This window comes from Pleurodeles waltl, chromosome 8 (genome assembly GCF_031143425.1).
Source record: "Pleurodeles waltl isolate 20211129_DDA chromosome 8, aPleWal1.hap1.20221129, whole genome shotgun sequence".
Classification (NCBI taxonomy): domain Eukaryota; kingdom Metazoa; phylum Chordata; class Amphibia; order Caudata; family Salamandridae; genus Pleurodeles; species Pleurodeles waltl.
Window position 1 is genome coordinate 1447675327 of NC_090447.1, and position 14942 is coordinate 1447690268.

A 14942-nucleotide genomic window follows, 5' to 3' on the forward strand; every position below is an offset into this window, starting at 1 on the left:
CAACACCCGCTAATGGAGGCTGATAACAACGCAAACCCCACGCAGCGTGGTTTTGTGATACTGTGTGACCAGATTTTTGATGCAACATTGCTTTGGTGCAGAAAATCAACGCAAAGCCTGCCTGGACCCAAGATGCCCGTCCGGATCGACGCATCGCTCTCTTGCGGGAGAGAAGAAATGATGCACACCGACCGGACCGGAGGAGGAGCAATGCACGTTCTCGCTTGTGGGTGAGAAATCGATGCATTGCTGCCCTTTTTCGACGCACACTCACCTGTGTGGCTTTATTTTGACTCTACCTGGGTACTTTTGTGAAATAACACCATTCTCACTGTTTTCTAAGAATTAAGAGTCTTAGGGGGTCATTCTGACCCTGGCGGTCATGGACCGCCAGGGCCAACGACCGCGGAAGCACTGCCAACAGGCTGGCGGTGCTTCTGGGGCCATTCTGACCGCGGCGGTAAAGCCGCGGTCAGAAAAGGGAAACCGGTGGTTTCCCGCCGGTTTCCCGCCAGTTTCCCGCTGCCCCAGGGAATCCTCCACGGCGGCGCTGCAAGCAGCGCCGCCATGGGACCCGACCCCCTTCCCACCATCCTGTTTCTGGCGGTTTTCACCGCCAGAAACAGGATGGCGGGAACGGGTGTCGTGGGGCCCCTGGGGGCCCCTGCAGTGCCCATGCCACTGGCATGGGCACTGCAGGGGCCCCCTAACAGGGCCCCATTAGGATTTTCAGTGTCTGCTTGGCAGACACTGAAAATCGCAACGGGTGCATCAGCACCCGTCGCACACCAGCAACTCCGCCGGCTCCATTCGGAGCCGGCTTCCTCGTTGCTGGGGCTTTCCCGCTGGGCGGGCGGGCAGCCTTTTGGCGGTCGCCCGCCAGCCCAGCGGGAAAGTCAGAATGACTGCCACGGTCTTTTGACCGCGGTACGGTCTTCTGGCGGCTTCCGCCGCCCGCGGGGGTCAGAATGACCCCCTTATCCTTTTGAAAATTCATAACTTGACTTGTGTATGTTAGATTTTTGTTATTTTGGTCTTGTTTTGTTTAGATAAATATTACCTATTTTTCTAAACCTGTGTTGTGTCATGTTGTAGTGTTTCCCTGAGTTACTGTGTGTCTTGGTACACATACTTTACACATTGTTTCTGAAGTGAAACCTGCCTGCTCGTGCCAAGCTACCAAGGGGGCGAGTGGGGTTAACTGAGGGTGATTCTCCTTTACCCTGACTAGAGTGAGGGTCCTTGCTTGGATAAGGGGTAACCTGACTGCCAACCAAGGACCCCATTTCTAACAGCGATGAGCTTGGCCTCAGAGAGTTGGACATAAGAGTCCTACAAATAGAGACCAAACGCTGTGATGGTGGCAGTGCCCCTGCAGTGACTAACAGTGAGAGTAGAGGTCTAATTCCCAAGAATACGGTACAGGATTACCAGATGGGGGTGACATCAATAAATGGTTGTCAGACTATTACGTGGCCTTGATGGTACACTGGGTTCCTAAAGAGAGCTGGGGAGGTAGCTTGTAGCAGTACATGACCCCCTCTAGATGTAGGGGACCAGACGAACTACCCTGCCCTGCGAACTGGCTACACAAAATTGAGCTGCTTCATGGACTATGCAAGTAAGCCACTGAAGGGTTCAATGTTGGCCAATAAGATAAAGGATTATGAAGGATTGTACAACTTAGGCCCTGATTCTTACCTTGGCGGGCGGTGGAGGCCGCCCGCCAAAGTACCCCCGCCAGAACACCGCACCGCGGTCGTCAGACCGCTGCGGTGATTCTGGGATTTCCACTGGGCTGGCGGGCGACCGCCAAAAGGCCGCCCGCCAGCCCAGTGGAAATCAACCTTCCCACGAGGACGCCGGCTCTGAATGGAGCCGGCGGAGTGGGAAGGTACGACGGGTGCTGTTGCACCCGTCGCGTATTTCAGTGTCTGCAAAGCAGACACTGAAATACAAAGTGGGGCCCTCTTACGGGGGCCCCACGACACCCCATACCGCCATCCTATTCCTGGCGGCAGAGCCGCCAGGAACAGGATGGCGGTATGGGGTGTCAGAATCCCCATGGCGGTGCAGCGAGCTGCGCCGCCATGGAGGATTCTTATGGGCAGCGGAAAACCGGCGGGAGACCGACGGTTTTCCTCTTCTGACCGCGGCCAAAGCGCCGCGGTCAGAATGCCCTGCGGGGCACCGCCAGCCTGTTGGAGGTGCTCCCGCCAACCCTGGCCCCGGCGGTCCATGACCGCCGGGGTCAGAATGACCCCCTTAGTCTTGAAGGAGCAATTCCTTGAAAACTTGCTTTACCGATCTATGCCAACAGCTGGTGGACAGCAAGCTGATGGACTGCAGGAACTGGCTGAGGAAGCAGACCTCTGGCCCAGTACCCAGGCATCCAAAAAGATTGCTGGGGGACTCCCAAAAGGGGTGCCAGGGTCCCCCCAAAAGAAAGAGTTTGTGGCTAAAAGAAGGAGACCTCGAGCAGTGACCAAAAGTATCCCCTGGTAAAAGGGCCTCGCCTGAAATCCCAATCTGGTGCCCCAAAGATAACTTCTCATGACAAAAGCATGCCCCCAAGGACCCCTAGGTGATACAAGTGTTACTGGTACGGACACTACAAGGGAGACCTTAAGTGTCCCAAACAAGTGCCTCCTCCCACTGGAGGGAAGGCTCCAGGGGTGATGAACGTAGTAATGGGGGAAGAGGAAGACCCCTATAATGAAGAGGGGGTTATGGGTGTTACCCTAGTGTCCCTGGGTGACAGTGAGATGATGCCCAGGACTTACGTGCCTGCTAACACTGCAAAATATAGGCAGAGGGTCACTGTCACTGGGCAGGGGTTAGTGAGTCTGCGGGATACAGTGGCCAGTGTGACTATAGCAAGGAGGCAACCGGTCTCCCCTGAGCAGGTCACCACCCAAGCCACTCACCTAGTGGTGGACGTTGACAGCAGAAAGAGTAGCTTCGCAATAGCCCAGGTGCCATTTGAATGAGAAGGGGACTCAGGTCTGTTGAAGGTTGTCGTGAGCCCCACCATGTCAGTGGCTTTTCTGTTGGGTAATGACCTGGAGCACACTATATGGAGACAAGTGGAGTTCCAGGCTCATGTAGAGATGTTGAGGTTACCCAATTGGATCCAAACTACCACACAATCCATGGCTACCTGAGCAGGGAGCCAGAAGGGGATGGAGTCTGGAACAAAGGCCCAGCCCACAGTTATGAGGGGGAGAGGAAGAGGATGGGGGAAACCCACTTTGGAATGTACCTCCGGTGAGATTGAAGGGGAACTGGAGGGGCCGCTCTGGCATCAACTGAAGAGGACCTTACTCCTCGAGGCACTTGGCCTGTGATTGCCATATAGCAAACAAGAGGGGTCCCACCAGGGAAGAGTCCTGTAGGGCACTGAGAGAGTACCCACTCTTGAGGGCCTGAGTTGGCAAGCTGAAGCCCAAACAGCGGTGATGATGCCAGAACTCATCACCTGTACTGGGAGGACCATTCCTGTACAGTGAGCCCAAGGCTCTTGGCTAAAGGGCCCAAAGTGCCCCAGTGGTCTCCCAGTGTTGTTGGGCCATCATACTGAAATGGGTCTGTGACATCTTTCTGGCATGACAATCGGGCTAGGGCAAGACCTATTGGAGACTTGCTCCTCTCTTTAATTGGCAGAGACTCAGGTTTTCCTCAGATGCAGTCTGTAGGACTGGATGACCTGCAGGACGAAGGGCATTATGGAGCTGAAGCTTAAAGTTCTTCTTTAACCCTTGTCTGTAGTTGAAACCCCCTTTGAAAGGGTGGGCATTGAATTAGGAGGGCCTCGAAATCCCCAGACGGCTGCTGGGCCCAGGTTCATCCTGGCACTGGTGGATCATGCCACGTGATACCCGGAGGCGACCCCTCTGAGGACCACGATTGCACAGGTGGTGGCTATGGCACTGAGGGGGACTTTTGCTCAAGCGGAATTCCCCCAGTAGGTGGCATCTGACAAAGGCACTAACTTGAAGTCAGCTTGCCTGCAAGTCATGTGGAAGGAGTGTTGAGGGGCCTATAAGTTCTCCACCACCTGCCACCCTCAACCTAGGGGTCTTGGGAGAGACCCCCCAAAACCCCAACAGGCATGATCAGAGGCCTACCAGAAGCCCATAGATAAAAAAGGGATTTCCTCTTACCATGCCTATTTGCCTACCGGGAGGTCCCACAGCCCCCTGAGCTTCTATTTGGGCACCCGGTCGGAGGACCTCTGACTTTGGTCAAGAAGGGCTGGGAGCAACCTCCTCATAGGACTTCCAGAGATGTAGTAAGCTACATGATGTCCTTCCAGAGTCAAGGGGCCAAGTTGGGAAAACCAGCTTCCCACAACTTTGAGCCCAGTCAGGATATCATGCCAGGGTGGTACGATGAGCATGCCCCTCTGGGGGAGTTGACACTTGGACAGGATGTCCCCCCTCCAACACAAAGGTACATAACATGTGATTTGCATGTTCCTTCAAAGTTTTTGAAAATAGAGAGCTCCCAAATCATTTCAGGACCAGAATGTCCCTTCTTGAGGGTTGACTGGAACCAAAACAAAAAAAGGAAAAAAGGCGAAAAATTATGTAACAGAACCGTAATATAAGACAAACGCATGCTAGTAGAATTTCTGGCGGATACCAATGTAATGTTCTGTTTTCAGTACCATCAGTGTTGCACATTCAGAACTCCATGCTCAGAGAGTGCCGCCTGAGTGCAGTGCCATCCATGCAGAACTACCTATATTGACATGTACTTCTGTGCTCACTACTCTAAAATCAGAATCTGCCAATCCATGTGCACCACACCTGCGAAATGTGAAAAAGAGAGTGACAAGACCAAAATAGATGGTTGCAATTAGACCAAACTCTCTGATAAGCCAGCTGCTCAAAGGTGCTTGCAGTTCTGCATAGGCAGCCACAATGTTGACTCCTTCATTGTTAAGTGGCGTTTAAAAAACTAAGGTTTACAAACAAACACATGGCAGAAAGTAAAGTGGATGTTAATATTCCAAAAAATTAAGCCTCTGGATGTAACAGGCGTTTGAGCTATAAATGCTGCACACCACAAACTAGACAGTGAAGTCATCTGTTGTGTAGGGCAGTTTGGGAATTATAGTGACAGCACTGCAAAATAATCAGACTCACAAACAGTTACTTTCCGGCCATGAGTTGTAGGTTCCCAGGCCCTTTATTAACTACCCCACCTATGTTATGGTCATTACTATCATATTCAGATGAGGCGGGGCACACTGCAACAATCCCCCTGCTGTGGAGCGTCAGGTTGTCTAACCCAGTGGTTCCCAACTTTTTGACTTCTGTGGACCCCCAATTTATCATTACTGGACCCCGGGGACCCCCACTGAATCCTTAATGGAATCTGGGGACCCCCACTGATTCATTACTGAAAGCTGGGGACCTACTCTGTTCATATTATTCAATTTTCTAAGCAGTCGCGGACCCCCAGAGGAGTCTTCGCGGACCCCCAGGGGTCCCCGGACCACAGGTTGGGAACCACTGGTCTAACCCATATCAAACATAATATTCCTCCTATATCCAGGATAAAACTGAAACCACAATGACACAGTTCTTTATGCCCCCCATGTAGACACATAGGAGGATCTCAAGGGAGAGCCTCCAAGTGCAAAAAAAGCAGTAGCAGAGTCTTAGAATTGATTCTCTTTCTATCAGTTCATAAAGTAAGCTTATATAAATTCAGATTAGTACAAATTCCTTAGGTCTGATAGATGTTGCTGGTAGAGGACACAGGTTGTATCACTCCATGCCTTGTCTTGGATGCTTTGGGTCATCTTTTGCTGCTCCACTCCCTTCTTGGACCATGGTATCCTGTTGCTCACTCCTTGTAGGTTCAGAGTCTGCCCCCGACTGGGACTGGTCAACAGCTTTATCCTGGGACTGATAGAGTGCATAGAGATTCTGTCAGGCTCGTCTTCAGTTCAGTCACTGTCACTTGCCACCAAACTATCCCTTGTGGCATCTTCAGTGTTCCTTATTTCGGACTCAGGCTGTTGGTACAGTTCGAAGAATGAGATGTTTCTCATGATTAATTCCTTGCCCTTCTGGGCTGTGATCATTGTACCTTTGATAGCACACTTCCATGGTTCTTTTTCAAAGGGCAGCAGGAATGTGCTCCCCAAATGTCAATTCTTTATCAGGACTAGATCACCTACTTGGACCTCCTGCTGTTTTGCACTTCTTCTCCTTGATATGGGGTCATGCAGGCCTCCTCGCCTTGGTAATGCCTTAGCTGCTTTATCTGCAAATCTGGAAGATTCTCTCACATGAAGGATCGTGTCTCCCACCATTCTGTTCATGCATAAGGTGCTTGACGGTATGCTGGTGGAGGCATGTGGAGTCAGGTGGTATTCGCAGAGAAAACCATAGATTGCACACTCCACACCCCAATTGCTAGCCACGGCAATCCTTAGGTCTTTGTTTAGGGTTCTCATAAAACATCCTGCTTCGCCATTTGCCTGGGGCCAGCAAGGAGTGATCTTCCTGTGAGTGACACCTCTGGGCTGTAGATATTCAGCGAACTCTTGGCTGGAGAAAGGGGTTCTGAGTTCGCTTAGTAGCCCGTGAGTGGCTCTAGACGACCAATGGTCTGAGTGGCGGTGCTAGAGTCTATGATCTCCACTTCCAGATAATTTGAAAAGTCAACGATCACTACAAGCATGTGTAGACCATCAGGCAAACTCCCAAAATCTGCACTGGCTCTGAACCAGGATATTGAAGGGATCATCTCAGGCACATTAAGCACTGCTGCATGGCACGTTTAACTTGGTCATCCAGTCAGAGGAACCACACTTTACTTCTGAGCCTGGACTTTGTCTTTACCACTGCTTGGTGTGATGTATAAGCCAAATCCACAACCCACTTCTGTAGTGATGTTTGAATGACTAATCATGGACCTCTTTGAATGCATTCCTCTGGAGAGATGGCTAACTCTCATCGGAATTCAAGCAATTAAGATAGTGTCAACCGTACGTCTTCAGTCTTTCGAGCCACATTGTGGAGGAGTAGGTGCCAGTTCCCTGAGGCAATAGCAGAGACGGCTAACTGAAGAAACTCATCAGCCGCAGTCGCTGCTTTAATGTAATCTACTGAGAGTTCTTGATGGCTCCACCTCCAGACGCACGTCCTCTTCCACTTCTTCCGCATCAGAAGCTTCGCTAGGAGTGGCAGGTCTTGCGTGTCAGTTGGATTCTGGGACCCTGGTCGAAACACTACTGAGAAACAATAGTCCTGAAGTTGTAAGATTCACTTCTCGATCCTGCGAGGTGGCTTAGATGAGGAGCCATTACAGAGGGGCATGAGTGGCTTGTGTTCCGTGCAAACAGCGAGTGACTGGCCAGAGAGGTATAAATGGAAATGGCAACTGCCCCAATGTACAGCGATGGCCTCCTTTTCGATATGGTAGTATCGCTGTTCTGTGTCGGTTAGTGCCTGGTTTACATAGGCTACTGGGGCCCACTCCCCATCATCCTGCTTCTGAGATAGGACAGCTCCTAGACTAGTGGGACTGGCATCTACTGACAGTTCTGATTCATTGTTTGGGTCAAAGTAGACCAGATTGGTGTTTTTGGATAATGCCAACTTGGTGGCTTGGAACAAAGCATTCTGATCAGGGCCCCATTCCCACATGGAGTTTGCTTTTGTTAGTTTTCCCAATGGGGTGGTCAGAGTGGTGAGATTCCTGATAAAATGTCCACAGTATGTTACCATCCCTAGGAAGCTACAGGCACCTGATACGTTGGTAGATGGTGAAGCTGATTGACTGTCCTGCACTCTTGCTGGGTCAGGCATGACCCCTTCTCCTGAGAATCGATAGGGAAAGAAACCAACTTCTGTTTGTGAGATCGCATACTTTTCTCTGTGCAGAGTGAGCCTACTCTCTTGAAGGTTGCTCTCAGGCGACCAAGGTGTAACTCAATGGTAGGTGCATGTAACGTGATGTAATCTCTGACATTGATGACCCCTTGTAGTCCAGCCAGTGCCCCACAAATGGTGTCCTGGAAGACTTTTGTCACACTTGATATACCAAAGCTGAGGTATTTTTATCTCCGCAGGCTGACATGAGTGGAAAAAGTTGTGATGGCCCCGGAACTAACAGCAGCTGATTATACCCACTGTAGTACTGTTTCCATGTGCACAGTATGCAGTTTTGAGTGGTCTTTTGATCACTCCATCATAAGAATGTTGGCCATGGACATCCCTGTCACCTGCAGATTGTTTTCTCTCAGCTTGACTGATGTGCATCCTTTTATAAACTGCGCACAAATTGTGTCATCTACGTCCGGCAATGTATATGTGCTGGCAAATTCATTCAGCTTTGCATAAAAAGTATCTTCAGGGAGCTGCCTGGCTTGCCTTAGGAAGAACCTTTCGTATTTCGGGTTTGCGAGCAGTTTGAAGTGCGCTGTTAGGGAACTGGTATGTGAAAGGGGGGCCTTCCTCTGCTACTGACTTTACTAACTTATGAATTGAAGTACCCCCTAGGTGGAAGAGCATGGGGTGACAACTATCATTGTCCAATTCCACTGCTCCACCCACTCTTTCCATCGAACCGTCTGCGCTGATGGGGGACCCTCTACAATGAAGGGCTCAAGGGCGGAAATGCGTGGTGGCTGCTGCTCAAAATGTGGTGGTAACTGGTCTTCCTTTCGCACTGTCCAGGGCCTCCTAGTAAAATGAACTTGGCGATGTCAGCCCACATGTGCTGAGGATGGTGACAGGGTGACTTTAAAGAGTACTTGACGTGTGAAAATGGTAGGGTTAACACATGTGGCCTACCGTGGTTTACTCCCCTTTTGTATATGTGGATTGTCTTTGCCTCAGTATCTGTGAAATACAGGTGCTACAGGTTTGTAGGGTTCATGGTAACTTACAGTTGTTGGTGACATGTAGAATTTTACTTGTGTAAGCTACCGCTACTTGCATGCTTAAAAGGACATGATGTCTCACCTCCTTGGGTGGGAGCCACTTGTCTGAGATGTCACATTTGAGCTGGGGGCTGCTGTTGCGGGAAAATTCATGCTCTTATCACCAAGAGCGAGCAGTTACTGTCCGTTGCTGTCTCACACGGTGGTGCCACTCTGATTCAGGCACATGGGCGGGCGCGCTCCTCACATGTTCCAGGGCGCATTGGGCACCTTGCAGCCTTCCTCAGGACTGCAGCCGAAGGTGGCAGGATGCCCGTGCCTCCCGAACAGCTCACTTGATTGCCTCCCGCTCATGGTGGGACACCAGAGGCTCATAGCGTTTGACAGCCAGAGTGTGCTAGAGTAGGGAGGCAGCAGGATGCAGCTGTGTAGCAGAGCAGAGTAAGTGGACGATCAGATAACACATAGCAGAATACGCTTGGGACGAGGATCCAATTTCACTCGTCATGTTTGTTGTGGTGCACAGCACAGGAAATATAGTGACAGTGCTGCCCAATAATCAGACTCGTAGATAGGTGGTTATTTTCTGGCCGTGAGCCACAGGTCCCCAGGCCCTTTATGTACTACCCCGCCTACATCATGGTCATTACCATCATGTCCAGGCGAGGCAGGGCACACTGCAACAACCCCCCATGCAAGAATTCTTCACACATATTTAAACAGCAGGAGAGACCCTGAATGGGAAAGATTGCCCTGGTAAATTACTCTTCCCAAACTGAAGCCGGGTACTGAGAAAACATCTTAACTGTGATTCAAACAAACATACGTGAACATCGAACATGTTCCAATGAATAAGCTACCCTGAATATACCCAATGCTAGTATGCTCCCGAATCCATACCAGTAATTCAAAACTGAAGATCAACCATACTTGGTTCTTATTTTGGCCCAACAGGACAAGGACAACTGCTAGAGAAATGCATATAATATGAGATTCCGCGTCGTGCTCACTAATCCGATTCAAATCTGCTTGAATACTGGTGGAAAAACCAAAACTTACCACCACACACGCAACCGAGCTCGAGAGCCGATCAATAGCATTCTAATGGAGCCACCTCACAAACGAGCTACAGGTGCGTCTTTTTATGAACCGCTGTAAACTGATCCAGGCCACTACATGAACACGAATAGGAAAATGTAATTAAACATAAAAAGAAGATGGGAAGTGCAATAAGTGAGGAGTGAAACCAACCAAAAAAAACATAATTCTGAACACCTCAATAAAAAGATATTGAACCAGTGAATTAAGAAAAGAAAAAATATTTGTGCACAGTAATCTAATACCAGCTGTTAAATCCACTATAAAATATCATCCAGATGCCCTTATGTGCAGATCTTGAACATGTGCTCAAAAGAAATACAACGCTGATGACTGAAACAAGCCCGGAAGGACAGTAAACGTAACCAGAGCTGCAAACAAGTAAAACGAAAAATAACAAATATATCATAAAGGAACAATTGCATGCAACTTTGAAGGAACAGACAAATCACGTTATATAGCTTTGTGTTTGTATCAATCTGACATGAATTGTGGTGTTCTTGGAAATTTTATGTTGGCACTTTGGTCTTGATGATCATTGGTTTGAGAAGTCGAAAACATGTTTGAAATATTATTTCACATTTTAGCATTTGTTAAATTTGGAGAAAATGCATTTACAGCTGTGCACACTGTATCCAAGTCACCGTTGTGGATTGGTTAGTTTTCATATTGGTTGTTGTGGGGTTGGGGGGCACACTACAGTGCGGTAGGCAATATTTTGTGAATTCAGTTGTAGCATGCTAAAAAGTTGTGATTGTTGATACTGGTGTACATTATACATTCATTTAAAATAAACCTATTGCGAGGCCTAAACCTCTCTTTTTAGTACATATAAGTCACCCCTAGGTAAGGCCCTGGACAGTGCAGAGGGAAAGGTGCAATGTATTAAAAAAGTATGACATGTATTTTTGAGTTTCACAGGTCCTGGTGGTGAAAAGATTATCAATTTGTTTTTCAACACTGCAAGGACTATCTCTCCCTGAGGTTAACATTGGAATTTTTTTATTAAACTTTATGCGCATATGTTCCAAATGTGAAGAGATGACCCTTTCAGGTTTGGTGTCTCTAGAATCACAATTTCAAATCCTAACGTATGCGAAGTTGAATTTTAAATTGCAATTCTGAAAATGCCACATTTAAAAATTGTTTTGCCTTAGCCATTTGGTGCCTGCAGCCTCTCTCTGGTCACATGACTGAGTGTAGTTGGCAGTTGGTCATGTGTATTCCTCCTAGACAGCCATAAAAAATGGGAAGTTTTTTTTATTACAAAAATTTTATTTTTATTTCTCCCCGCCACGCTCTGCCCCACCTCTTTTCCCTCCCACAAGCCTCCACTGTGGACAAATACTTTACACATTGCATTCAAATTAAGGCCTGAATCTACGCAAGGGTGAGCACAGGTTAATTTGGAGTTTGCTTGTGCCTTACCCTGACAGGAATTGTGGTTGCTGCTTAACCAGGGCTCACACCACAGTCAACCAACAACCCAATTTCCCACACCCTGTTTGCTCTTGTGTTTGTCCCTCACCTGAAGCATGGCTTCTTTGCCATCCATTTGATAGTGTGACTATCATTTCACTGCTTACATTCAGGAAACTACTTTTTTCTTTTGCTGTTAGCACTAATGGAAGTGCCTGGGTATTCTTATTCTCTCCTCTATCCACTCTGTGTTGTTTCCACCTTCAGATTCTTCCTTCCGTTTTCCTTTTTCCTATCCTATGCACCAGCTCACCCTGTCATGTTCAGCTTTTTTATTTATTACCTTCCCACCCCACAGCTTTGAATTTATTTTTCTCCCCGCCCCTCCGTTAATCCACTGTCTCTCACTGTCCTATTTTTCTTTTACTTTTTTAGGAGGGCCCATCTGATGCAATTTGCTACTTGGATGCCCTTTCTGTAACTGTGCTTTTGTGCTCCCTTTTTATAAATTTACTGTTCCAAGACGTGCATGTGGCATCTTGGAGCAGTAAGTAAAACAAAAGCCAAAACAGCCACCTATTCATAAATTTTGCACACACACAATAGCATTTTAGTCTTGTTCTAAATATATTAAATGAAAAATCCAACAGTTACAGGGATGTTGTAGTTAGCTTGAATTATTACCCATACAAGACCTTGGAAATTCAGCATTTATAGCTATACTTATAGGTATACTTTATGTTAAGAAACTATGGGGGTCATTCTGACCTCGGCGGTAAAAGGCCCTTACCGCCGGTCAGAACTCCGCCATACTACCGCCGCGGCCGCGGTAAACCGTCACGGTCATTCTGACCACCAACTGTGAAACCGCCAAAAACCCGACATCCAAGGAAGGCCGCCTCATCAGCGGGCCGCGGAAAACTGGAGATGACCAAACCTCCACCGCCACGCCAACACAAACACGCCCATGCCATTCTGACCCACGAATCCACGCGGCGGTCTTTCAACCGCGGTATTCCATTGGCGGTACACACCGCCGCGGTCAAAATACACACACCATTACAAAACACAGCCACATTGGACAATTTGAAATACACACACCTGACACACATACAAACAACACTCCCACACATCCAATCAACTATAAAACACACACCCACATCACCCACAAACCCCTACGACCGAAGATCAGAGACGAAGGAGAGAGAGACACATCACAGAATAGAGAGCTACATCACACAGAGGCACAATACACCATCACACACACCACATAGAAGCACAAAGCACCACACACCAACCCACTCTTCACCATATACACCACCCCACACCTCATCCACACCACCCCATGGCACCCCAAAGGCACCCACGCTTTTCGGACCAAGAACTCCGGGTCATGGTGGAGGAAATCATAAGAGTTGAACCCCAGCTCTTCGGCTCACAGGTGCAGCACACCACTATAGCCAGGAAGGCGGAGCTATGGCAGCGGATCGTGGACAGGGTCAACGCGGTGGGACAGCATCCCAGAAATCGAGACGACATCCGCAAACGCTGGAACGACTTACGGGGAAAGGTGCGCTCGATGGTCTCGCGACACAACATCGCAGTGCAGAAGACTGGCGGGGGACCCCCACCCACTCCACCCGAATTCACAGCATGGGAGCAAGAGGTACTAAACATCCTGCATCCTGATGGCCTCGCTGGAGTACACGGAGGAATGGACTCTGGTAAGTACAATCTCAACTACTTCACCCCCCCCAGCATGCTAACCCCCACCACCACCCTCACCCCCAACCCCCCATCACACATCCTCCCTGAGAATGTCTCTCCAGCACAACCCACCCAACACCAACCCCTGCATGCCACCACAAACTATGGACACCCATCACCTAAGCATGACCACTGCACATACCACCCCCCCCAAACACCTCCCCCAAGGGAATGACAGCACTGGGGGACAAGGGCACCCATAAATTGCACACAATAGCACACACAGAAACAATAACCATACTCTCTTACCCCATGCAGGACCCGAACGCCAACACACCGGCCAGGAGGGTCCAGAAATGTCCATCCCCCCCCGGAAGAGGCCCCCAGTGATGACAGCAGCTCTGTCGACCTGGAACCTGATGACCAGCCCGGACCATCGGGGACCTCTGGACAGTCGGTTCCCCACACACAGGCCACAGCAGACCCAACCCCCTCTGGGAACAACAGCACAGCTCCCACCCAGCGGGCCCATGTCTCTGTCTCTAGGACAGGTCAATCAGCGGTGTGTCTGCCACTACAGGGCACCCAGGCTAACCCACCACCCCAACAACAACAGGGACCTGGGGGCAGTGGTAGTGGGCACACCATCCAGGGGACAGAGGCCGGGGGAAACAGGGCAACTCGGAGGGCTGCTGTGCGACGGGGGGGAGGAGAGGCCCAGGGAACCGACTCTCCAAGAGGCCCTCACCACCATCATGGCAGCCTACCACCACTCCCAAGAGACGATGGCGACGGTACTGGCCAGGTTCCAGGAGATCCAGGCATAGCAGGAGGAACGCTACATGGGGTTCACCAATCATCTCACCAACATCTCTACCGCTATGGGGAGCATAGTCCAGGCCCTCAACCGGATAGAAGACACTTTGCGGGACCATGTGGCACCACACAGGGCCCCTGTCACTAGCCCGGACCAGGAACAGCCTACCACCTCCGCCGGCGCTAGTGGACAGGAGGCCCCACCACAACGACAGGCCACCAGAACCCCACCTCCTGCTGAAGAACAACCACCCCGCAAGAGGAGCCTGAGATCCAAAAAAAAGACAGAGTAGGATGTCAAGACCCCCGCCAGCATGAGATACCCCCTGAAGTCATCCCACTGTCCCACATTGCCACCCTGTCCAACCTTGAACTGCCCCTGCTCCATCCTTCCACAGGCATATGGATAATGCACCTGTGAGACTGAGAACTGGACTCTGCCATGGACATTACTCCACCCCCACCCATCACCGTGTTAATATCATGTACCATTATCTAGCACCAAAAATAAATCACTCAATGCACTGAAATCATGCTGGAGTCAGGCTGTATTATTTACAAATGTATAACACATTACCGATCAATTATGTTCTGTTAACTTTGTGCTGAACACATACCGAGATCAATAAGCATTAGTCCATGGGCTAACCAAGCAGAAGTCACGCAGTGGGTCATACAGCACTGAAAAGGGAAGGGAAAATCAAACATCAGTTTTAAAGAACTGGGGGGTCATAGACAAAGTTGAGAAGCTGGAGGCTTTCAGGTAAATTAAAATGGCGTGCGTGATTCTTACCTGTGTGCTACTGAAAATACTGTTGGATAACTCTGTCCCTGTTGTCTGTGTCGTCCTCTGAGGCTTCCTCCTCTTCACAGGCTCCACAGCTGCTTCAACACCACCATCAGGGATCCCCCTGTCATATGCAGGCACCTAAACCTGGCCTTCAGGAGGCCAAAGGTCCTTTCTATGATCCTCCTAGTTCGCCCATGGGCCTCATTG